The 26,217-nt window shown below is 39.6% G+C and overlaps 2 long non-coding RNA genes across 2 annotated transcripts in view; one reads left to right on the plus strand and one right to left on the minus strand.

The window, feature by feature from the left end:
• The first annotated feature begins 830 nt into the window (after window positions 1–830).
• Window positions 831–21,983, plus strand: LOC117951238. Its single transcript, XR_004658099.1, has 3 exons — window positions 831–984; window positions 5,844–5,845; window positions 21,957–21,983. It is a non-coding gene; the product is annotated as an uncharacterized LOC117951238 (long non-coding RNA).
• LOC117951251 overlaps window positions 15,019–26,217 on the minus strand; it is an 11,345-nt gene continuing 146 nt past the window's right edge. The window contains exons 2-3 of the long non-coding RNA XR_004658112.1: window positions 24,429–24,434; window positions 15,019–15,092 (exon numbers count right to left, since the gene is read on the minus strand). This is a non-coding gene — a long non-coding RNA (uncharacterized LOC117951251). The remainder of the gene's footprint in view (window positions 15,093–24,428; window positions 24,435–26,217) is intronic.

Consider the following 26,217-nt stretch of genomic DNA (forward strand, 5'->3'; position numbering starts at 1 on the left):
CAGATTTGAAACCCTTGTCAGTTGACTGCCTGGACTGTGAGTAACATGGCCTCCATATGTTCAGCCCTGGGCACGATTGCTACTTTCTCTCTCTCTCTCTACCTCAATCTCCCACTTTACAAAAAATAAAAAAAAAATAAACCGGCTGAGCGGCTCAGCCATTCACAGTAACACTTTTTAATTATCTTTTTATGCGGCTTTCTTGCCATGAAGCCTTTGGGAATTGCTTGCGCAAAACAATTACCAGTTGCTGCTTGTTTTCTGTCTCTTATCTGAGGAAAGCTGCTGCCTCTGGGGCGATAAAACACAACTCTCTCCTCTCTATGGTCTTCTTTTCTTCGGTCATTCTTCCCACCATTCTAAGTCTGTGTTTTTCTGGGTTTGTTTCTCCTTTATTCCTCCTTTTCTTATCTCTTCTTTCCTTGTCTTTTGGTTTCTAACTGTTTTGGTTGTTGTTCTCACTTGCTCCTCACTTTCTCCATATTTCCTAATTGTCCTGTCTATCTGGTGTGTTGACCCGATAAATATGTGCCTTCCTCCCTTTAAGTATTTTTGGTAGACTGAGATTAATATGTCACCTTGATATTGTTCAAAACAGGATCTTTCTCAGCAGTACATTCTCAAACGTTCCTATCAGACAATTCGGCTGCTGTACGAGTGATGCGAAAGTGAAGTTGGTACACTGCGGCGAAAAGTTAAGTTCAGTGGAATTAGAAAAACAAATGTGTAGCATAGTAGACAAATAAGTAAAAAATAAAGCAATCATAAAGTCATTACGAAAAGCAGTTGGAAACAGATTGGTTTTTAAGAGTAACTTTGGTTTTCCTATGTTTTTATGTCTAAGTGACTGATGGAAACAACAATCTTTGACATTGGTCCAATATTAACACAGATCGCTGCAGTGGGCAGCAGTGAAACAAGCTACAATGAAAGATAATAGGGTAATTATCCAGCTTGTATTTATCTACACAAAAGTGCTGTTTTGTCGCTGACAGATTGACAGAATTATGGAAATTATTTCTAAGGAGGGTGATCTTCCTGGTAAAGAGTAAGATCCTTTATTTAAACATAAAGACATCCGCAAAATTGCTATTGCTAAAGCCACCAAACTCCATGTAAATAAACAGTAATTTTAGTATCTTAAAATACACTTCATTCAAAGTGGACAAAAACAAAATAAAACTATAAAAAGCCGTTTTGGGTCGTCTTTCCACTTTTCCAACCATCACAAGTCTAGTTTTCATTAAAATAAACACAGTTTATCGATTTACATGTGAAAATATTTTGGCTCCACACACGCTAAAAAGTATTGCTTTTTTAAATGGAGTCTGGCAGGTTTAGCGCTTGCGACTTTAGTACGAGGCCCTGTGCAAACTTTACGTGCGAGGCCCTGCTCGTTGACGTAAATCGTGATGCAAGCATAAGAATCACTGTGAGAATGCCGTTATTCAGGCAGGTATATAGCCATATTTTGTGTGAGCGTGTGCACATGTATGTTCTCGTTTGCCTTGCTGTGTGTGCATGTGTTAAATGTGGACGTAAGCCCTCTGTTCATGTTGCTGAAATACGAGCCAACATAGATAGGATGAAAGGCATTGCCGCAGAGATGTTTGTACTTTGGTGTTAAGACGGACTATTTAACAGTTGGAATAACAGCCGTCTGACCTACAGCAGGGCAGCTCAGCTGCATGCCACTCTATGTTCTTTTTATAGCTTTATATAGCGTCTGACGTACCATGCTGGATAAGGTAAAAGTCACTTTCTTTGCCTTCTTGCCTGCAAACCCAACAATAAAGTCTTTGTATTCCGGTGTTTGCGAAATCGGTCATGCTCTTGTGTAGCTGACATTATTTTCTGCTGTCCTTCCTCACTGACACGCTCAACGGCATAACATCCTAATTAAAAAGAATTGTTTTTGGATTTTTTCATTTTAGAGCACCTTGAATCAAGAACAGGCATAACAAAATATTGAATGTAAAAAAAAAGAAAAGAAAGAAAAAAATGACATGAATACAAAACCAGGCTAGCGCTGGGCCCTGTGCGGTCGCCAGTTGGCACAACCCCTGTAACGATTCTAGCTGCTGGTTACAGAGTTCACACTTAATACTGGACCAATGTCAAAGATTTTGGTTCCTGTCAGTCACTTTAACACTAAAACATAGGAACATAGGGTCCAGGTTGAAAAAAAAAGAAGGACTTTACCCTTTAAAATGAATAAGTGGCGATAGATGAGAACGATCTGGCAGCCAATGTAAACTAATCCACAGTCTGGGAGCAACCTTTGAACTTTGACTGGGAATGTGGAACAGCGAGGATTCATTCATCTGATTGGCCAGCAGGTGCAATATGAATTGTGGAGATTTTAGATAGCATGTTAAAGCTATTTGTGCTACAGTGTTATAGCTATAGTCAAGCATAGGAGAGCCAAGGAGACATGGAGGATTAAAAAAACATGATGGAGAAGAGGTAATTATCTTCCCTTGGGTTTCTGCGCGGGAAAGTCACTGTGCAGGACAATCTTTTGAACATAGTCATATTGAGAAACACAGAGAGTTGTGTGAAGTTCGTAGTCTTGATTAGCTTTGTAGGTATTCTTCTGGCAATGGCTTGAAAAAGTTACGCACTAGAGCTTTAAACAGTTTCTAGAAGCAAGACAGTGTTTCCATTTTGCAATACACCTGAAGTGGAAAAGGATACATCTTCAGACAGAATGCATTTGTCAATATAACCGTCCCGTGTGTCTGTTTTGACAGAGGTTTTGAGATGCTATGGGCAAGCATAGCCTGAAACAATATTCAATACAATAGGATAAATTGACACTGGCATGTCCTCCATTATATGCATGCGGCTTGATATAACATTGTCTCTGCTCATATTGAAGGAAACTGTCACTCCTGTTTTGCCAAAGCCTTCTTTCCTTGTAACATTGTTTTATTTTATTTTATTATGGAATATTGATATTGTCTTCCTGTTTGCTGGGGTTTTTAATGTATTTGTAGTAGATAGGCTGTCTCTCATTTTGGGATTGTGTCATTTATTTTCACAGTGCAGTGCCAGTTCAATACGTTTCAAATTGGCCTCGAGTATGTAGCTTCGGCAAAAAAAATGCCTTTTTATTGAGTTCCCTCTTAGCAAAATGCTCTGAGTGAATTTAATCTGGGCTTTTATTGTGAAGGGAAGACATGGAAAAAGTGAATGCAGCGTTATGCTGCAGCAATTCTTCCCCCCTTTATTCACAGTTTATGAACATCCAATATCCAACGCTGTCCAAACTGCTCCAAATTCCAAAAGGCATGTTCATTAGTCACCCAGGAAGCCAAGTGTGAAGTACATCGGATGATGTTCTTGAGATATTTGAAAGACAACAGGCACACAGAGAATCCTTTTGTATGCTGTAAAGGTAGATAATTCTTCAAAATAAAGCTCTTGCTAAATAATCTGTCAACTTTTTGTGCTAATGAACCAGTCCACCAGATTGAAATCCACCTCTTTGTCTTTATTTACAAGCTGACCTGGGTTCTCCAATGCTAATCTCGATGTCTCACATACATGTACGTACGCACTTATGCATGCACGTACGTTGGTGCGCCCGCTCGCGCACACACACACACACACACACACACACACACACACACACACACACACACACACACACACACACACACACACACACACACAGGTCTGAGAATCTGATCCCCTCTTCTTGATTCACCTTTCCATCCAATTGGTTTGATGCAAGAATAATAATGACATATCAAGACTAGTCTCGCTTTGCCAGACCTTCCTCCAAAGCGTGCTGGAGAAAAGCCTTGCTACTAAACATTGCATTCTGGGATGGAGGAAAGCTATGGTTTATTAGCCTTTCTGTAAACCAATTACAGTCGTCTTGGGCGGTGCTAAGCACTGGTGCCGCTGTAAAATAGGCTCGGGAAGGAACTTGTTTTGAAGGACAGTAGAAATGTTGGGTCCTTATAAATGATGTGGTCAAGTGTGGTCTATCTGTAAATTGTCTCGAGATAACTCTTGTTATTAATTGATACTATAAAGAAAATTGAATTGGAACATGTGTACGTTCAAAAGTTGTTTTAATTGTGGAACATAAAACTCAGAATGGACAGATAGTCTAGCTAGCTGTCTTGATTTACCCTGCAGAGATCTGAGGAGCAGTTGACCATAGTCCTCAGAAAGAGAAGGACAAAAAGGTAGCCCAAGGCAATGGATATCCGGCCTAAATGAGTGAAATTTCCGATGCAATCCTGGAAGTGAAACGTCAAGGATATAAACTATATCAAGAATGACTTAAAATTTAGATCTTAGAAAAATATCAAATATATGCAAAGAAAATACATATATGTTTTTTCTTCTTAGCTCTACACTCTTTTTATGTACTGTATATATATATATATCTATATAAATAAATTTTGTCAGACTGAAGTGTTTCCAGAATGAGATTACATCTGTCATTTAAATGTAGGACTAACACAGCACACATTTTACACACAACATTTCAGTAAATCTAAACGTATGATGTTAGCATTGAAGTTTGGACAAAAGTAATGCAACAATGTCACAATTTCTCAGCACTACCTTCAACTCAGCTGGAGGAATCACAATGTTTCATCATCTTATTTTGTGACATTTCCAAAGCTCTCTTAAACTTTGTTTGGCTGGAAACACAACTGCTGTGTCTGTCTTTTTCTCTCTGTCGCTCAATTTTGTCCCTCAAATTGTCTTTTAGTTTGGAAGGGTATTATTAGCATATTATCATTTACCCTGGGCGGGTCATTTCAGCTGTGTCTGACATGCTGTCAGTTGCCTATCATGCTAATGATAGAGTCTGTCAGTCATCCTCTCGACACATTTAGATACTCCAGTGTGGGTGTTAGGTTTGTGTGTGTGTGCGGGTGTGTGTGTGGGCGTTTTACAGGCCAGGGTTCAATTCAATTTCAATGAAATCATGGCAGGAGATGGATTTCCTCCGAGATGAACATAAGAGCTCTCTTATTGGCTAATAGATTGCACTTTATATCTACGTTGTCCTGACTGATCTGCAGGCAAAGTGACCCCCAAATATGGTCGCTGTAAGTGATGCTAAACACTGTGGAAGTCAATGGAAAGTCAGACAAAACATTATGCTGTATTGTCAGGTGGGAGTCACTTGATGACTTTTAAAGCAGTAAGAAACAGAATCTCTGTTTACAGTTTTATCAAATGCTAAACAAGGTTGGGCACAACTGTAGCCGTGTGTGCAAAACTCTAACCACAGTCTGCACAGCAGCAGTTCAAGCAGATCAAACTCTAGTTTTATTAGAAACTCTACACACTTATCCCAATCTGCACAAAACTGTGGATTTAGAGCAATTTTTGTTTAAATGCTAACACACTGCTGTCAAAACTTTTAATCACACATTCAAAACAGATTTTCCGATGAAAGCCTAAGCATGGGCATTGTTTTAGACTTATTAGTGAACACTTCTCAGCTCAGAAAGACTTTTTTTGAAAATGGACCAAGGAAGAAAGGTTGATGGAAGGAGAAGAGTGGCATGGAGAGGGTGGATGCATGAAGAAAGACAAAGAAGACAAAGAGAGCTGCAATTTCTGAGGAAATACAGCAAGGGCTACACTTACAGACAATGGTGTAAATCATGGACTCACATTGAGAGACGAATTGTTATTGTCTGATAGATGCTGGCACAAAGGTGGACATGGCTTGTTTGGATCGTAGGGGAAGGGAACAGAATCTCCTCCCAGAGGTAACAGAGGGTACTGCTTGTTGAGATTATGGGTGGGTGTGATGACTTTACTTTTCTTGATGGCCTGTTTCTCAAGTATGGCTGTGAGAGTGGTCTGGGGTTGTCCAATGATCCTCCCGCTTATTTTTATATGAGGAGATATGTTAATTCTGTCAGCACAACAACAATTGCGCAAGTCTTCAAATACAAAAGTTAGAATGAAACAGTTTTACATTGTAACATTGGAGAGTGAACGGGTAAAGGACCAAAGATACCAATATATCCAGAGGGCTATTTCACAAAACCTTGATAGCGGTTTACGCTGGGATTTTCCAGTTATCACAAAAACAAAAGCACCTAAGTTACCAAAGAGATTTATTCTGTGCAGCTAACTCGCTCCTGACCATGCTAACAGCCAGGATTTAATAATCCTGGAGCCTTTTCTGTTCACTAAGCAGTGGTGTAACCTTATTACTAGCCTGCATTCAAATAAAACAGGTACGCAGTGCTGTAGAGCTATTTTAACATTGTGACCTTTATTTTAAAATGCATTCATGTGACAGTTGCTGTTATATTGCTGTATAAAGACTGCTGTTCATATTGTTGTTAGAAGTTTGGTGAATGTATGATGGCAGTTGTTGAAAGCTTTCTAAAAGACTGATGAAGATGCAAATGTGTTTTAATTGTGACGAAGGGCAGTATGCCTTGTAAAGTCCTATACACGTGCTTCTATAATGGTTCTAAGAACGGCTGACTGGTCAGAGACCAATACATCTTAGTTGATTTATTTATGTTTCTATTCTTTAAATGTAAAGATCATGTATATTACTCTTCCATGTGCATTTTATTTGCCATTCTTACGACACAATTTGTATTTTGTCGAGTGAACTATAATTTTGGAGGATTGGACAAACAGTGACAAAGACAGAGAACGCGTCCCAGGGCCAAAAAATATATAAAAGATGAAGAAAAAAAACAGAGAGGGAAGACAAAGGGTTGTAATCATTCTCTTCACAGCTGTAAGTCCTGGACACACAACACATTTCTGAGTCCCAGAGAGCAGAAAGGCTGACAGGTCATTCAGAATCAAGACATTGACAATAACAGGCACAGTGACATTAAACAAGGAAAAACTTTTGGATGCAATACTGGTCCAGAACTGACCAATGGGAGAGCACTTCCAGAACATATGAAGACATGTACCTTAAGCTTTAAGTGGGCAGAAAGTGCATAAAGGGCTGGCAACTATCTTAATGTGGTTTAAAGTGGTAATGTGGCATTTTCACGGCGGTGAGTTATGTGGGGCAGAGCGGCCAGAAATAACTAAGAACTGATAAAGCCTAAATACCTTACCACAGTTTTTAGGCTAAACAGAAAACAAGTTGCGGATAGGATAGATGGGCAAAGGCCTCTGCCAGGGAACTCCGTACGCCTTGAGGGTTAATCATAATTGAAAGTAAAAGTAAAAAGAAGAACGTGGCAGACTGAATGCATTTTGTTAATCCGAGAAGGTTAACAAGCCAACCTCACCAAATATGTCTTTTAGACAAGGAACTCCCCTTTGTTCCCATTGCGGGACTGTTATTGACCTCCCCCCAGTCAGGAGTGCTGTATTATTGAATAATGGGGGAAAAGGTGTGCCAGTTTCAAGATACATGGCAGTGGGTTTCAGCTAATCTCCAAATGTTGATAAGATGAGAGATATTGGGGCCAAAGCGTGGCTGGCACTGTTAGAAACATTGGCAAAAAGAACATCACGGAGTGACCAAGGCTCTGTCAAATCACTTTCTAAGGTACGCCAATAAACAGATGTATCTGGATTAAACCAGGTGAGGAGCGGTTTTAGGACAAAGGACCAGAAATAATGTTTGAAGTAGCCAACAGGAGGGGAGAGAGGTAGCATAGAGCTCAAAAAAATTGACCCTGGGTAAAATATTACTTTTAACCGTTGAGATCCGGACTTGAATCAACATTGCGAGACCCATCTACTTTTCCATGTCTTTCAAAATGCGGTTCATAGCAACAGAATAGTTATGTTTAATGATCTGGTTTAAGCAGGGTGTGGTAAGTTTGCCAGAGTGGCTAGGATGGTGGTAGGTAGGCAGAGTCAGACATTGTTGTTTCCAGAGCTGATTAGTTCCAGTGGTCTGCAGTCAAAGGATAATTAAACTATCAGAACATACAACAATTTCATATTCAAAAAAAGTAGCAGCGCTAACAACAGGCATGTGATCCTATCAGCACAGCCTCACCTCCGTGTTTTCCCCCAGAGCACAAATCCTTCCATCTATATAGGGTTGGCAATTCACACCTCTGTGCTTCAGTCCATCTCATCCTAAAGCAGGTTAATCTACTCCATAACATTAATACCTTACAATCTCTTAACCTGTGGAACTTTGTTACCAGTTCCCTCCTATCTTACTGACTGCTAATCAGTTCAGGGTTATTCATGCCTTTTTAATATAATAACCAAAAACAACCAAAATAAACATTTCTAAACACAATAAAACCCTCTACTTGGTTTGGCCCCGTGATGTCATCCATGACCACCCTTTTCCTATACAACAGGAAATACTTAGGCCGGCCCCTCCCCAAACAATTGTCCTGCATGGTGGAACTGAACAAAGGAACAAACAGTTGTAAGTATCCATACAGGGAAACTTTAAACCGTGTTTAAACTTGTAACATAATAAACTGGAACTGAGACTAACATGACTGTGTGTTTACTTTACTAATGACCTGTAAGGGACAAGTGGTGAGCAAACCCACTTAGTCACACAGGGTTAGACCTCAATGCCTAAATATTTAGACTGCTTAACTATAGGGAGGTCGGCAGTGATGGTTGAGTTGCGTGCAGAATAATTTAAATGAATAAGTGAAGACTTTGACCATTTAATTTTTAAGCCTGATAAGCTTCCATACTCGCATGATGATAGAAGGTGAGGGAGAGACTGAGATGTGTTTTTTAAAAAGACCAAAATGTAGTCTGTAAATAATGAGAGATGATGCTGTGTATTACGAATGCATATTGGGGACACCATAATCGATTGGCTAATTGCTTGAGCCAGTGGCTCTAGAGAGAGGACAAATAGCGCAGGACTCAAGGGGCAGCCTTTGCCTCCTTTTGAGCTTGCTGCACATCCACTCGGACTTGTGCTCTCGCCATAGCATGAAGGTGTTGTAGGTGGACACGTCGAGGATGTTGTGCAACACGGCGGGGGGCCAGCGCGCCGTCCTCCTACGGGAGCTGTACATGCCGATGAGCTTGTCCAGGTCGTCCACGGTGCCTTTGTTGCGGTTGTAGTGGAGGATGATGTTGGGTTTGGCGAGCCTTCCGATGCAGTCCTGCGCGTTACCCGTGTGCAGCCTCCTCAGCAGCATCACGTTATGTTCCTCTTGGAAACGAAGGACACCAGAGCGGCGGTGGACGTGAAGGCAAACTTGGACAAGAAGACCACGCGGCCCCGGTGGTGAGCAACGTGCTTCTGTATCAACGTCTCGTCTGTTGTTATGTGTTTCACATGTTTTGTTTGTTGAGGGACTTAACTTTGGATGCATTATTAGGATTTAACGAAGTGAAAGGCAGTTGCAATATCCATATGTGCTTTCACTTACAATGCAGATTTTTTGATAATGGGTGATCTTTCATTTTTAGTTTGGAATTGTGGAGGACTGAACGCTCCCCATAAACGAGCCAGCACTGGGGGCTTACTAAGAACGAGAAATGTTGACGTTGCATAATTACAAGAGACACATTCACTGCAGGTGGATGCTGGCCGTTTAGCCAATAGATTCCATCATACAATTGCATCTTCATCAGCGAGCTCAAGCTCAAGTGTTAGCTCTTGGTCAGATGATACAGGCAGAATTGTGACTTCCACAACGAATTTGGTGCAAGAAAAATTGCATTTGTGTCAGCTTATGTGCCTAACGTTTTGATGGCAATTTCTATAATACGCTCACCAATCAAATGCTGGAGTTAATGGACTGTTCTTTTATTGTTGGTACAGATTGCAATCCTGTGTGTAACCCGAATATTGATCGGTCAAATGCGAAGGCCCATATTGACCAGGCTCAGGCCACAAATGCTCTTAAATCATGGGCCAGCAGCTTGGGGCTTATATATTTGGCATACAGTTAATCCCAACTGTAGGGAGTATTCCTTTTTCTCAGGTAGACACAAATCCTATTCCAGGATAGATTTTCTTTTTGCATCCCCTCAATTATTTCATTCAATGAAAGTGCTGTTACTTCCAATGGCATTATCTGAACATAAAAGGGTCTTTTGCACAATCCCAATTGGCCAGTTGTATCAACATGCGGTTAGATGGTACTTCAATACTTCTTTACTGAAAAATGAATCTCATATGATTCGGTTTATAGCAGAATTTCAGATATTTGCAGACATTAATGTTGGCTCTGTAGAAGACCCCAGGATTCTGTGGGATGCAATAAAAGGTTTTTATTAGTAGCAATACCATACTTTTCTGCTCTAATGTGCGCAAAGCTACGTCACTGAACCTGCAAAACCTTGAAGCTGAGTTTGCCAGACTAGACTAATTGTTACAAACAAATTTTACTGACTGGATAGCTTTAGAACGATAATTAGAAAGAAATAAACAACATTCTGAAACCGTAATCTAAATTCCTCATCCATAGACCAAGACAGCGCTATTACTTTCAGGGTGCTAGACCTTGTCACCTTCTCGCTATGACATTAAGATCCAGTGATTATTTTGCAGACATTCCCGCTATTAAATCTTCAGATGGTGATTTTAGAACTAACTCTATCGAAATAAATAAATCCTTTCAGATATTTCATTCCAATCTGTAGAAATCTGAGGTTACATTGAATAAATTCCTTTGTGACAGCTGGTTAAATCAGTTTCACTTTCCTCAGTTATCAGCAGTGGAATCCACTAGCTTGGACAAATTAATTTCTATTGGGGAATTAAGACTGGCAGTACAGAATATGCAAAAAAAGGAAAATCCCCTGACTTTGATGAGAGTCCGTCTGAATTTTATGCAACTTTTTGGGAATAGTTGGGCCCTTTCCTTCTTCATATGATTGAATTATTGAATTCTCTATTGAAAAGGGCAAATTCTCAAGGGATGGTAACACAGCCTTAATTTCTTTACTACTGAAAAAGGATAAGGACCCTATATGTGATTTATAGAAAAAAAGTTTGTAATAACCATCGCCTATCTTGCGCTTGTAGCGCCCCCTAGTAGCATATGTATATTAAACTGTCTGGATACATGTATATCTGGGGCACTTATCTGAACACACCCTGTGAGTTTTGTGATAATTGTTCTTTCGGTTGCTGATGTCCAGAGCCACGCCCCTTTTCAAAGTTCATTGGTCACTAGCCTGAACAGTAATTGAGATCTGGACATGTTTTATACAACTTGTAACAAGCTTGATCCATTGATGAATTACTCAAAGCAATAGGAGCTGTGTAGGAGGAGATTTCAAAAACGTTTTTTTTTTCTAAATTCAAAATGCCTGAAGATTTTTCTAGGCAGACCGCAATGGTCCTTGAGGCTTTTTTGTAGAGCACATTAAGCTGCACCTGTGTGAAAAAATTTCAAGTCAAGCAGACTTACGGTGTGGGGGGGGGCGTGGCCTTTTAAAGTTAGCATTTTGAAGCCTTAATTACAGCGCCACCATGTGGTGAATGGGTTCATGTTTCTATAGTAGCACACGCACACCATTTCCAGTTATTCCACCAAGTTTCATGTTTCTAGCTCATTCCAGCTCACAGGAATTTGAGCCAGCGCGTCAAACAACAAATTATAATAGTAGTAACTAAAACAGACAAACATAGAAGGGTTGTACTGCTTCATGGTTTAAACCCTGAACAAAGCCGGGAAGGAAAGGGGCAGCAAAGCACAAACTGTCTTTAGTAGTTTTTTCCACCAGGATTAGCATGTGTCTGACAGGGTGGTCTCCATAGTGATGCCAGTCAATTGTCCATCACGATGGACAATGACATGATATCGTCCATGGGCACAACCCTATAGCCTACCTTACAGACGTCCAGTCCATGTACTGTACTTACTGTCGAACCTACTCGTCTTCAGAAAATGCAAACAATTTGTTTGTTAGAGGAACAACAAACTTAAATTAGAGACAATGAAAAACCACAAGTCATCCAAGTCTCACTTTTCACTTTTTAGTTGCTTATATTAATAAAATATGTATTATTAATACAAAATAATGTACTGAAGCAATTCAAAATATGCTAATACATTTTCTTTTATAAAAATGTCTTCAATCAATAATTAGAAACAAAATCAATAATTTTGTATTCTTAACAGTACTACAACAACCCTTTATGTTGCAAGTATCCCAATTAAGGCACTTGTGATTACATAAAAGACTTGGTTTAGTTTTTATTCCAAATATCACAGTGTATTAATACAATAGTTCCACTGCAGAGGTCACATTTCACATTTGCATGTTTCTCCACAAGAAGCAAATGCCAAGAAAATAAACTTCTTTCTTTTTGATAAGCAGCTCGGAGCCAAAGCACTGTGTACTGCAAAATGTCAAAAATAAATGGGTATCACCTGAGAAAAATCAATGGCTTTGTCTCTTTGGAGCACCGGTCTCATCCTGTGTGGTGTCCTGTTTGCTACAGCTGCTTTACAATGGATGACTCTTAATTTGATTTGTAAATAGATGAGCTAGAAATACTATTGGATTCCCTGAATGATTGATCTGGTGAAATGCTCTCGCTCTCGGTGAAAGATTGATCTTGCCTGACTGGCATAATGGAAATAATTGAATTGAAACAAAAGCTCATGTACACGCATACGCCTAATCTGATGTGAGCGCGCGTACACACACACACACACACACACTGGCAGGCAGGGAGTGTGAGATGCTGGTAATTTAAACAGCTCCGAGGGCCGGGGATATTTATTAGCCTCCTGCTAAAATATGCTGACATTCAGCTTACTGTGTGATGGCAGGTGTGTGTGCTTCTGCAGCAATGTGTGTGCTTGTATGTGTTTTATAAAGGTCCTGGTGTCACTTGGACTGCATCTTGTCACCAAGTTCTTATTTTGGCCACTTGGGGGCACTCATACACCAGAAACAAGATGCCAAGCCAAGACGTAGCATGCAACTACTGCATAACAACAGTCCACATATTCCCACTACACACATGTTAACATACACTAGACACTGGGAAGGACACCTTTTTTCCTTCCTTTCGTCGTTTAGAACGACAGTCCTGCGGGTGAACACAGGATACACGGGGTTGGCTTTGCCATAATAAATAACCTGGTAAAGCAACTCATTGAACTGCCCCAGGTCATCACCGAGCGCCTAATGACAGTCTGACTAAAACTGGATAGAAACCGAATGGCCACTGTTGTGAGTGCATATGCTCCATACATCTTGTCAGCCATTCCAAAGACAAACTCCTCCTCCTTGGGGACTTTAATGTCGGAGTAGGTTAGGATTATACAACATAGCGTGGCACCATCAAATCTAACGACATCCTAATCTTGACAAAGGTTGCAGAACACAATCTCATTGCAAGTACACCACCGATTAGGCTGTGCAAGTGGAGCTTTTGCAAAGCGTTAAAAAAACACAGACCTGCTTACAAAGACCAAGCTGCTTCTATACAAAGCAGTCATCCTGCCAACAATTCTTTATGGTGCGGAGATGTGGACTACCTACAGCAGGCACTTAAGAGCCCTGGAGACCTACCACCAGAGATGCCTCCGAAAGATCCTGCATGTCAGCTGGGAAGAGAAGCGCACAAACATCATCACCACCAGTATCATAAATTACAAACTGAGATGGACAAGCCACGTCATACAGATGCCCGATACTCACCTCCCAAAGCAAGTGCTCTATTCACAACTCCTAACTAGCCAGCATGCACTTGGTGGCAGTGGCAGTGGCTCAGTTCGTAGGAAGTTGGTAAATGGAGGGTTGCTGGTTCAAGTCCACATACAGACCAAAGTACGGTGGTGTACTGGTAGCTGGAGAGGTGCCAGTTCACCTCCTGGGCACTGCCAAGTAATAACATGCTGATAAAAAATTCTACAAGCTTAAAAGCTTGTTAAGAACGTACTACATTAACCTTAACTTGAATGCATCTGTGTTGGAAAAAAACTGCATTCTGATTTTCAGGCACAAATTTATGAAATCTTAAACCTGCTGTTGTCTCGAGGGTCAAATTTGACCCACTTGAAAAAAAAATGTCTATATCATAAATTGCCAAAAATGAACATGGATGGTTCTATTTAATGCTCTTTTCAAGTAAAATGAAAAATCAGTACACTACTTTCATTATATGTTTGGTGTTTTATTAAATTTTATAGCATATTTCTGCTTTTCAACCTCAAAAATGAGGTTAAGTGTCCATGAATTCCAAGAATAAGTGTAAAACTAGTAAGGGGCACGTCAAATGTAAAAGTGGCCAAAAACGTAGAAGAAATGTTGAAAAAAGCAACACAAAAGAAGAAAAAACAACTTAAAAAAATAATGCGACAATAAGCTGGAAAAAAAACTAACAAAGCGAAAAGCTGAGAAACATGGACAACACAAGGGTTAATTATTTCAAGGAAAATACAAAATTCTGCAAGGAACAATTCAAAATTTTGAATTTGATGGTATATTATTCAGTAAAGGAAGGGGGCTTTCGCTTCTGACAACAAAGTCCAGTTCGTTTGATAGTATGAACACGGCATAACTGTATCTTTTTCCCAAGGAGCACGTTTTGCTCCTCCGTCGAAAAATGTAGGAAGGACTTAAAGGTAACTGCTATTACTAATTTTTACAATAATACAATAGTGTTATGAATACTAAACATTATGAAGTGTATTATTTTCTATTTTGAAATATTGATAAATTGTCAGTGATGTTGAATAGCATATAACCCTACAGTAGGGTAACAGTTCGGGAGGCATATTTTATTTATTTTTAATTGCAAATACAACTATCACAGTGTGAAATACAGTTTAAGGGATGCTGTTACATGAACAGGGCTCAGCAGAGAGGCGGAGTGAGACAACATCTATGCTGCTTATTCTGGGAGTCAGGTCAAGGCTTCCAAAACACTCAAAACTTTGAGTTTCATGCAAAGGATACTCCCATATGGCTCACATCAGGTGTTTAAATGATTTGTACCAAAACACAGAAAAAAGGACTTAACATACAAAATGTCTTTATTTTTACAGTTTATGAAACTGTCTCAATTTAATACTGATACACTGCAGCATAGCCTGGCGCATACACACAGCAGCCAGGTTCACAGAGCAGTAAAGGAGATACCATCAGCGCTATACAGCGTAGCGTTCAGGTCTATTCAAATCAGCGCCAGCAGCATGTAGTGACTGTGGATGAGAGGGAGGCTGGCTGCTGAAAATCAGACATTTTCTGTGTGTGTGTGTGTGTTTGCAATCGATATAGCAACGATATTGTAGCGTTGATAACTGATGCTTTGAGAAAACGTCTTCACACTTAGATTTAAGAAAAACATTCTTGGTATTGTGAATATAATTACTAAGTGGGGGAAGGCAAATAATAGAACACCTAGAACAGTCTGGTAAGTTCAGTAAATAACAACAATTTACTGTGATGCAGCGTTTAAAACCAGTAAAAGAAACCACTTGTCATATCACAATATTACAATATCCAAAACGATATCTAGTCTTATATCACGGTATCAATGTAATGTCAATATGTTGCCCAGCCCTTGTTAAATCTTTAATAAAACATTGATGTATGCATATGAACCTTCACATACAGAATGTGTAACAACCACAATCAATGGAGACCCACACAAGAAAAACACACTTTAGTTTCTGTGTGAGTGCCTCTTTATGGTCACGTTAATTTAGTTTATTTATTTATTTGTGTATACGTCATGATTTTTTTGTTTATTACATGTACATGTCACGATTTTTGAACGTGACCATTCCACAAACGGCCATGACACTGGAGCTTCTCTGGGGGGTGCAACAGCGGGAAAGGAAAGGCCACATGCGAGACGGTGACAACAACTCGCGCCAAGACACGATCCGCGGTCTCTGAGATGCAACAGGGAAATGAAAGGCCGCAGGCCGGCCAAAACAACGAGACCGTTTTGGCTAGGAAAAAAAACGGGGAAAGGAACTGTCACATGCAGGACACTAAGACAACAACGGGACGGTTGTGGTTAGGAAGAGAATAACGGAGAGGAACTGCAACGAGCAATCTCTCTCCAGGGTGAAAGTCCTGTTTGACCTATCGACCCCCCCGACCAACCTCCCTGCAAGAAATTTCATCTTTTCATTACAACTCGCTACCATATTTCTGTGATCACAAAATAGGCTTCCCCTTGAAATACATTACCTCAAAATTTGTTCATCGACACATGAAAATAACAACATTAACTGGACTTGTACATAAATCAAAAGATTAAACAACGTGACCATTCCACAAAGTGCCATGAGACTGGGCTGTGATACCGGCTAGTGTTTGATGGCACGGTAAACTAAAGCAGGTGTACCTAGAGAGTATTTGCTAGTGCTTAGATGATAAACATGACACACTTTCAGATCAAAAACTGCTTCATCCTCACATGTGTGTTCATTTATTTGTGTGTGTTGTGAGAGCAAACAAAAATCCCGGGTGACACAATCCTTATTGATTTGTGTAGAAAAGGCTGCCGAGGGATAAGAGCTGTGATGCTTTTGGAATAAACAAAAAAAAAAAAACCCGCTGTCAGCTCTGGTACACACTGAGGATTGAGATGTAGAGTAAAGACCAGCACTTTTAAACTAGCCAGCACCTGCGCTAAAATCAATACCGTATGTGATGGGCAAATCCACACACTACACTTACTATACACATATATTTTACAAGGGCAGCTCAACCCAGCTGTCAACAGTAATCCTGAGCATCAGAGATGAGTATTGGAGACGCAGCCAGTGTGACACATTCTCCACAGGGACCTGGGGTGAGATGCACTGGGTATTCTTGTATTCCATTCACGTGAGATAGAAATGCACAAGGATAGAAGTGCAAGGACATTCTCCAGAATCATTCACAGACCATTCTTTAAGATCCACAATAATACACAATTTTTTATTATCAAGTAAGAGCCTTTGTGAAAAAAAACGATTTATCCACTTTGACTAGTTAATCTTGGATCATATGCTGCTCTCTTTGAGTTCTAATGCATTGTTCTCCAAATTAAGCAAAGGCGGTCAACTCAACAAATGAATGAGATATGTTTTTAACTTTACCTTTCAAAAAAGCAAATTGCCAGAACAGTGACAATATAAATAAAAACATTCTTTTTGGTTTTTAAAGAAACAGATTGTAATGCTTTTTGAAGGGTTATAAATGTGATTAATTTCCTTTATTCTTTACATACATTGTTTTGTTTTAATTTCCTTTTGAGGTGGGTAGATTTAATCCACAAGAACATAAGCATCAGCAGCTCCACTGGCTTCCAGTTCAATTCAGAATACAATTTAAAATCCTTCTCCATACTTTCAAAGCCATCCATAACCTTGCTCCTCCATATCTATCAGAACTCCTTCACATCGCCGTCCCCTCCCGCTCCCTCAGATCTTCCTCCTCCCTCCACCTCACTGTCCCCCCAGCTCGACTCATCACCGTGGGGAACAGAGCCTTCAGCCGCTCTGCTCCCCAGCTCTGGAACTCACTCCCACCCGACCTCCGCAATATCGACTCTCTCCCCCTGTTCAAAACTAGACTCAAAACCCATCTGTTCCAGCTCGCTTATCTGTAAATACACTGTTCCTGTTTTGTTGTTTTGTTTTTTGTTTTATTTGTTTTATTTGTTTTGTTTTACTACTTACATTTTTCTGTTCCCTGTCTTTTATTGTCTGTAAAGCGTCCTTGAGTGTTAGAAAGGCGCTGTTAAATAAAATGTATTATTATTATTATTATAAGATGGACAACAGTATATACACTTTTGCTTCAGCCTAATCCTTTTCAGTCACTTTTTAAGTTTTGACTTTACACTGTCCTAGAAAGTGTGGGAATGTAACTAAGTAGACGGTGAGGGACTTTACTTGAGTCTTTTCTTTTCATGGCACTTTCTACTTCTACTCTGCTACATTTCAGAGAGAAATACTGTACTTTTTACTCCACTACTACAACAGAACTCAGTGTTTGAAAAATTTCAATCTGGTTTTAAATCGCACTGAGTCGGCACTGCTAAGAGTTCACGGTGATATTGTCTTGTCAGTAGATGCTGGGGATCCTAGTGTATTAGTGCTGTGGACCTAACAGCAGCTTTTGATACAGTGGACCATGCAGGCCTTCTTGCACGTTTTGAGTATTTTGTAGGCATTCAAGGCTCTGCACTTAAATGGTTTAGCTCTTATTTGATAAATAGGAGTTTCTCTGTCACAATGGGTGACTTCTCATCATCTGCTCCTCTCCTGGGGCTCCACGGTTCAATTCTTGGCCCTATCCTGTTCTCTTTGGATATGCTGCCATTAGGGGCTATGATCAACAAGCACAACCTGTCATTTTAATGTTATGCAGATTACCTGCAAATTTATCTGCCTGTGAAACCCAATGACAGTGTTGCACTAAACTGCCTGCTTAACGGCATTAATGATTTGAAGTTGCGGCTATCTTGGAACTTTCTTACTCGGAATGAGGGCAAAACTGAGGGTTTTATCTTCAGTACAAAATTCATGTCAAACAATTCAACTTTAAGTCTGAGAGCTTTGACTTCATGCGCCAAGCAAACTGTCACAAATCTGGGTGTGACATTTGATTCTAGCATGAAATTTGACAAACTGTTGCGGCCTTCAGATCTACGGACTTTAGAAGTCCCAAGGTTGAGGTCCAAACAATGGGGCGATTGGGCCTTTGCTGTTGCTGGCCCAAAACTCTGGAACAAGCTCCCCCCTGACATTTGCAGTATAACCGATGCTGTTCATTTTAAATCAAAACTTAAAACTTATTCATTTAGAATGGCTTTTAATACGCAGCAGTGTTGCAACAACTTCCCTCTTCTTCTTCTGATGATTTTAGACAACTTCATGTGTTTTTTCTGTTTTCTATGCTTCATGTGTTTTTTTCGTGTCTTTAATGAATGTTGTTTGTTTATTCTTGGTTGATGCAAAGCACTTTGGACACCTGTTGGTTGCTGTAAAGTGCTGTATAAATAAATGTTGATTGATTGATTGACCACGTTAAGGGCTTTTCACATAGGGAGCGATTTAAACGCCTCGCAAATAATTTTCATTAAGAGGCGAGCAGGCAGGTAGGGGCAGCGCAGGAAATCTGACAAGTTTAGCCCACTGCAAAAGTTGAATTGTGTCAATCTGTTGCTTAAGCGAGTGACGCACCGTGCAAATCAATGAACAAGACAAGGATTCTTCAGTTTGTGAGTTACCTAAAATATTTAGCTGTCAGGACATGTAGACATTGGGGCTTTTGCTTGCCAGAGCATCCAGTCCACTCTCATGGCAGTGTGGGAAATGGTCATGTTCCCATTTCATGGTGACCACAACAAAATAAACAAGGAAATCGTGACCCTGAATCAATATATCTAAATAACCTGACCATTTCACAAACTGCCGTGAGTCCAAGTTGAAGCATCGGCACATGACTGCATTTATCAGGTAATGTATGTAATTATGACTATTATGTACGTAATTATTATTGTTTGCATCCATGGAGACTGTAACACAACCCCGCAGATTCCAAACTTAAACGGGTCAGAAGTGTTTCCAAATGTCTCCGGTTTAGGGGCCAGAGCAGAGGGAATGAGTTTAAAAAACTTTTTTTGTAAGTTTTTTTTTAACCAAAACGTTGCAATGTAAATGTAATCTCAGTCTGCTGCTCTGACTTTTGGAAAAAAACTAAATTTTTATTATATTTCCATTCACTTATTGCCTTGTTTAAAAAAAAAAAAAAAGATTTTACAATCTCTAGCCTCTTTTACTTATTTATGGAAGCCTTTCCACCTTAGCTAGAAATTGAAGTAACCGTGTATTGGGTTTGAACAGTGCAAGTCTACACAGCATCAGTTTGTATTGATCAATAAACTGAAGGGAATCCCGGGGGTTAAATAAGTTAAACTTGTTTTGACCCTATAATCCATATTTAAGGCTTAAGCTATGTGAAAATCTATGACACACACAAGTTGTGGTGTACATCTCTCAAGAATCAAAGAGCGAGGACTGATCTCTGATCAAATACCCACCAAGTGTTGTCTTGCTAGCTGTAATAAGCCCATAAAGTACAGGCCTGTTTGATTGAAAGCAATAAGCTGTCCTCTGAGAGCTGTCAAAAGGCTCTCAGAGAATAGAAGTAATCACTGTGTACCTGCAGTTGAAGAAGACAAGCTAGTTTGAGGATAAGTGGACACACCAACAAAGACATTCACAGCATTTCATCTCCAAAATACCCGATGGAATGGGCCAGACATTAGAAGTTCAACACAACAGTTACAGAGGAGCTGTTGTAGGCAATGGCATTCTTTGTTCTCAGGCTCCAACAATGCTAGCACAACATGAATAAAAAGAAAAGCATGCTAGTTAAAATAAGAATCCAAGACAAAACATAAAACTTCACATAAAAAGTCAAAAATAAGTAACAAAATAAAAGAAAATGAAAGCAAAGTTGTCATGGAGCTCGAGACACGGCAGCCGTCCAAGGCGGCGACTTTTCGTTGAGTTTGTCTTATTACAAAGAGCTAGTGGTGTTATGAGGAACTCTATTATACTGTTGAGCCCAGTTCAGACCGAAGATTCCCGACAGACAAAACTGTTTTAAAACGTTCCAGGAAAAGAAGATGCAACGATCTGAACTAGTCCGTCTCAGCTCGACCCAAGCCAGCTAATAGAGTTCAACAGTGACCGCCCACTTTTTTAACAGCGTTGGTCCCAGAAGTGTTTTTACCCATTCAATCGTTTCATTGACGTTTTGAAAATGCTTATATAAAGAGTTTTAAGTCTGGAACCAAGCCAATCAACTACAAAATGAATAAAATCATAAAACATTTGATTTGGCACAAAATAACCATGTTAAAAATGGCAAAAAAGCCAAAGGTCCAAGATCGTGTACAGAAACTATCATAGGCTCCATGGCAGAAGCTCGCTCTAGCCGTTAGCGGCTCCGTGGGAACAGTAAATGTTTACACGGTAACAGCAAGTTGGATCAATCAGAAATGTTGCTGTTACACTTAGGATTGTGGGTAGTGTAGTTGTTCTCCATGATATTGTGAACAAAACATGTTTTTTTTTAAACAAGGTTGATTTCATTTAGACTTCTAGCTTCTTTAGGAGCAGAAACCTTAATTTCACAACCTCAGAGATTGTGTTGGCCTATCTCTGATGATTTAGAAATTACGGCTAAATCTAAATCCTTATGGAGAAAATTGTTGGGATTTTTATTAGAGATGTTCCAAACTGTCAGTTACAACTGGTTGACTTAAACCATCTGACAGTGTTGCAGCATCTCAGCTGGTTTGAGTCTCCAGAGGTTGGTTTTGAAACATTAGAGACATCACCTGTTTCTAAAGCCAATAGCGATGTCATCTCGTAAAGTCAGCTACAATTAAATAATAATAATGTTAAGTAGTCAAAATGACTCAACGTGTTCCCCGGATGCACGTATGTATGCTGGAGCAAACTAGAGAGTGACTGAAGAGAGGGAGCGCCTAGGACAAAGCCTTGAATCAGGAAAAAAACAAGTTTTTCTTCAAATTTGAAATGTAACTGTAGAGCATCTCACAATCACTAATGCTATCTACATTCACATTTAGACACAACAAATGATATATCTATCTTCAAAAAGTCTGGAAGTCGGAAGTTTGATTGGAAGTACAAAGAGTTGTTGCTATGGAGATGATACACCGTCTTGTCTCATTGGTGTGAACCGGCAGCTTTCAGAGCGCTGCAGACCAATGAGTTGCGAGTACTAATGGTCAAATAAATATACTGTTACAACTGTTGTTCATGTGATTTAAGTTCAGACTGTAACTTAGTAACAAATATTTTCAAAAGAATATTTTTGCAGTTTTGTACCTTGAATTCTTTCCAAGCTGGACCGCATTTTCCTATGTTTTTGAGTCTAAGTGTCTGATGGAAACAACATCTTTGACATCGTTCCAGTATTAAGCGTGGTCTTTGCAGTTGGTAGCGGGGAAACAAGCTACAATGTAAGTTAATATGGCGATTGTCAATCTTATATTAACCTTCAGAAAAGTGCTTGTTTAGCCACCGACAGGCTCAGATTAATATTCTTAAGCAGAAACACCTCTGAAATTACTATCACTAAACCCACCAGACTCCATTTTAAAAAGCAATAGCGTGTATAGAGACAAAATATTTTCATGTAAATCTGTAAACTTTGTGTTTATTTCAACCAAAACTAGAGTTGTAATTGCTGGAAGAGAGAAAAGACGATCCAAAATGGCTTTTCATTGTCGACTTTGAATGAAATGTATTTTACAATGCTAAAATTATTGTTTATTTACATGGAGTCTGGTGGGTTTAGCTTTTATGTTTAAAAACAGGATCTTACTCTTCAACAGAAAAGCTGACATCCTCAGAAATCCTTTCCATAATGTTGTCAGACACTTAAAATAACAATCTGAGGCTCTCAGTGAAAAAATTTGCACTTTTGTGAAGATAAATACAAGCTGGACAATTTCCCTATTAACTTAAATTGTAGCTTGTTTCACCGCTGCCGACAGTGACCAATGTTTCTTATGTGACATTATAATATCTGCCCTTAATCCATGACCAATTACTATATACAAATAATAAATTACCAATTGCTGTTTTCATCAGTCACTTCGACACAAAAACATGGAAAAATTGAATATAATTTAAATAACGGTGTGTTGGGTATGAACAGTTAGTTAAACAGATATATTTAGATTCTATATTACATATATTTGTTGTGTTGTTAGTATCCTGTATAAACATCTATTTAAGGAAGATTATTATTCAGCATTGCCATTACCTCATGTGTTTTCCAACAGCACATTTTAGTGGTCTGCTTTAGCTGTAGAATGGGTAAGTTGTGACAAAGCTGCCATGTTAAAGACAATAAAGCCAAAACAAAGCACCGCTTTTTCAAACGGCTGTATTTTTTACCACTGATTCACCTTTAGTGTGAAGATAGCACACCATTCCAGTAGTGGTCATTGATGGACATTGATTAGTTGCAGACAGGAAATTTATTAAAAACACCACCAACTAAATTTTTTGGGGGTCAATTTAATCAGTGGAAATCGGTTTTTAAATCAGATTTACTGTATTCCCACTAGTAGTCCGATGTTCTCTAAAACAGGTTACACATAAAAACACATATTCATAGGCGTGTTATGAGACAATGGACCCGTGTTGACACGTTTCCAGTTTGCATTTTGGATTTCTCCCCTCATAGTTGAAAGGCCAATATTGCATAGTGTTTAGAGTATTCAGCCTCTCAAAAGTGGGAATATACACTCACTTAAACTGTATCATGATGTTTTTTTTTGCTGTTGACATTTTCAAATTGAAAGTTTTGGCTCTTTCTTTAGTTTTCAGTTGTACTTTTGTAGCTTGAATGACTAAGCCGTTTGACTACCCAGAAATGTAAAGTTATTAACAGTGACTTCATGCAGAGTTTCTGGCTTATGGGCCCACCAAGCCCTTAGGCCTGGCCTGTTCGATAATCCCCCAATGCTCCCCTGTGCTAAGGCTAGTGGAACATAACATTCACAACCATATCACTTACAGCGTGGGAGTTTTTAAATGTAAACCTTCTTGACAAACTGACAATGTCTTAATTCAACGCAAAGAAATTATAATTTAGCTTTTCTCTTTCTCTTCTTCAAAACACATTAAGCACTCATTATTTAAGCAACAGTCTCCAATATCCAATTTTTTTTCATCCATTAAATGCTTTTTATTCTTCTTCTCAATCTTATTTTACTTTAACCATAAATGTCTGTTTGTCGAAATATAACACTTTACATGACATAAATGTAAATTTTTCTCTTATTCTTACATTTCTTTTCTAACGTCAACTTAGTAATGAGTCTCTCAAGTGGTTTCCTCGGTCTGGTGGACCTTCTCTAAGCTGGTGTCTCAGTTTGTAGGGAACGTGAAAGAGTCCAAGCATGGCGCAAGTCTGGTGTCACATTGACTCGCCTTTCAGATTCAAGTGTGGGATATACCCGCATGCGACATCAATCCCAAATCAGAACTACTATCTGTCTGTTACACTGGGAAGAACACTATTTCCAAGAAGCTGTTTTTTAGCTTTGTCAAAATAATCTCATGTTTTTCCACACTCTCCATCAAAATGTTTCTTCTTTTCACAGTGTGGTGTCTCTCTCTGTCCACATATTTGACTCCCTGTGGTCTGTCAGAATCACACAAATGTCTGCAGAGGCAACCCGGCTTGGGCCATTAGTCCCAGCCAAACATGTAGAACTGAACGCGCAGCATGCACAGTGGTCGCATGGTTACAAAGATTCAGGGGTGCACAGCCCAGCGCCGCGACAGCTTGTGGAGGCTTGATGTCCTTTTAAGGGCCCCAACCGATATTTAAGAAGAAGAGCACAAAAAGACAGACGTGACATTAGAGAATGGCGTGTTTATTGCTAAGGCCAAACTGAAAAGTGCATTGCTGTTAAACTGCAAAAAATAACCATTGAATGGCAGAAGAGTACTTTAAAATACCCTTGAATGTACCAGTAACTTACAAGCTGCAATTGAAGACACCATTAAGTTCCGTAGGTGTTGTTTCTCAGACAACTCTGACTCTGGCACTGGCCAGATGCAGACTGTTGTACGTCCCGGTTTCAAGTGAATTTCTACATATTAACCGTGTTTAATCCTGCTACTAGCCAACAATAGGCTGACAAAAGACTCCAAAAAACTCTGGGCTTCTGGGCTACAACGCACTAAACCACAGAAGGGATAACATGGCCCAAAATGGTTCTATGTTGATTATAGCGCCCCCTAAAGGCCTTCTTTACTAAAATTGGTACAGAGCCTCCAAGCAGCATAACAAACAATCCTCACAGATTTTGTGTTGATAGCATTTACTGTGGTAGAGATATACAATTGCAAATTTCATGCATTGAGTTATCGCACCCCCTAATGGCCAATCTTCGCTATATTTAATACCAAGCATCGTGGAGAGATGTGAAACACTGCTCTCAAGTCTTTTGCTTTTAACATTAAGTATGGCCGCAATATAATATGACATGTTGGTAGCTTGCTAGAGTAAATTTGTTTGGTCGTCAATTGCACATACTTCACATAGCAACTACTACAGCATACTACAACGTAGCAAAATTCTGTGACTAACTTTTTGTTGCGGCCATCTGGAGATGCTACGTAACAGGTTTTGTGCAGATCTATCTCATGGCCTAGGACGAGTTTGAAAAAGTTGGTTTTGTGCTTAGCGTGATATATTTTATTCTATAAAATGTTTTTTTTGTCATGTCCGTCTGGAGATGATATTTACCAAATTTTGTGCAGATCAATGGCACGGTCTAGGATGAGTTTGAAAAAGTAGTTTTTCGTTAAATCATGATTTTTTTCACGAATAAAAGTCTAGGCGGAAATGGGCGTGGCCACGAGATTTAGTTGGATCCAGGATACGCGTGCATATAGTATGGTTTTTAAATGTTCAACCTGGTTTGGGAGTAATAGGGCCAAACGCTATAGCGCCACCTAGTGGTGGAAGTTGGTTAGTTGTTGCTTCTGAGGTCTTTGCGGTCTTTTACGGTTTCTGACCAATCCAGAAAATTGCACACCGCCACCATGTACGGTTTAGGCTGTAGCGTGAGTTTTATGCAGAGTAGAATAATAATGGAGCAGGAGAAGAAAATCCTTAGAAAACAGCAGGGTTCCACAGCCCTGCTTTGCTACTGCGGTTCCCAGCCCCTCGGGCTTGGACCCCCAATAAGAATGAAGTTACGGCACATATTGTTAAATAAAACAATGCACTCAATGTTCTCTGATCACATCTAAAGGCAAAAGTGTTTATGGCTTTTCCAAATGTCCACACTTCAGGTGAAAACCTGCTGTATTATCCTTCTCCCGGCTGCATCCCATTGAATCCTTTTTGTCATTTGCTTCGTCTTTAAGTTATGAATCTTACAAAAAAAGGGACAATGGCACACAGTTTCAGAAGGTCTTTCCTAATAGGAATTTCCTGTGCTGATATTGGACATTTAGAGAGCTGTGTGCAGCGACATAAATGCCCCACCTCTATGACCGCAGGCTTTTCACCCCAAATACAAGTGCGTCCATGCGGAGGATATAAACCTGTTTGCCATTAGATGTGGTTGGACACCTCATGCAACCTACTCACTTTAAGGTTTACTGAACTCATGAGAGAAGAGGAAACAATCTGAAGTTAACAATTTGGATATAGAGGCTTAGGAATTATTTATTTAACCTTCCTATGGTGTTAGGGTCCCGACGGACCCGTTTTGAGTTTTAACATGCATAAAAGCACTTCATACAT

Source organism: Etheostoma cragini, chromosome 10, assembly GCF_013103735.1.
Source record: "Etheostoma cragini isolate CJK2018 chromosome 10, CSU_Ecrag_1.0, whole genome shotgun sequence".
Taxonomy (NCBI): Eukaryota; Metazoa; Chordata; class Actinopteri; order Perciformes; family Percidae; genus Etheostoma; species Etheostoma cragini.